The sequence below is a fragment of the Morone saxatilis genome, unplaced genomic scaffold, assembly GCF_004916995.1.
Source record: "Morone saxatilis isolate NCDOM2014 unplaced genomic scaffold, NCSU_SB_2.0 Contig5, whole genome shotgun sequence".
Lineage (NCBI taxonomy): Eukaryota > Metazoa > Chordata > Actinopteri > Moronidae > Morone > Morone saxatilis.
The window spans coordinates 24,012,026-24,012,370 of NW_023340095.1; the positions used below are offsets into that span (position 1 = coordinate 24,012,026).

General features: G+C 43.2%; 1 pseudogene; it reads left to right on the plus strand.

Annotated features, from left to right (window-relative positions):
- The window catches only part of LOC118338654, a 627-nt pseudogene extending 282 nt beyond the window's left edge, over positions 1–345 (plus strand).

Sequence of the window (345 nt, forward strand, 5' to 3'; positions counted from 1 at the left end):
CAACTACATGGGAAACCAGTACTTTGTCAGGAGGGGAGAGTACTCTGACTACCAGCGTATGGGCATGAGCGACTGCATCAGGTCTTGCCGCACAATCCCCATGGTACAGTAACTCTAAACTTCCTTTCCTATTATACCATATATATATATGAAATATGAACATCATGAAAGAAAATTATTACGATATTTGAATAAGGATTTCAGTGACTCATGTTTGCTCATTTCAATTTACAGCACAGAGGCCAGTTCAGGATGAGGATCTATGAGAGGGAGAACTTCGGTGGTCAGATGTATGAGCTGATGGACGACTGCGACAACATCATGGACCGCTACCGTATGTCCGAC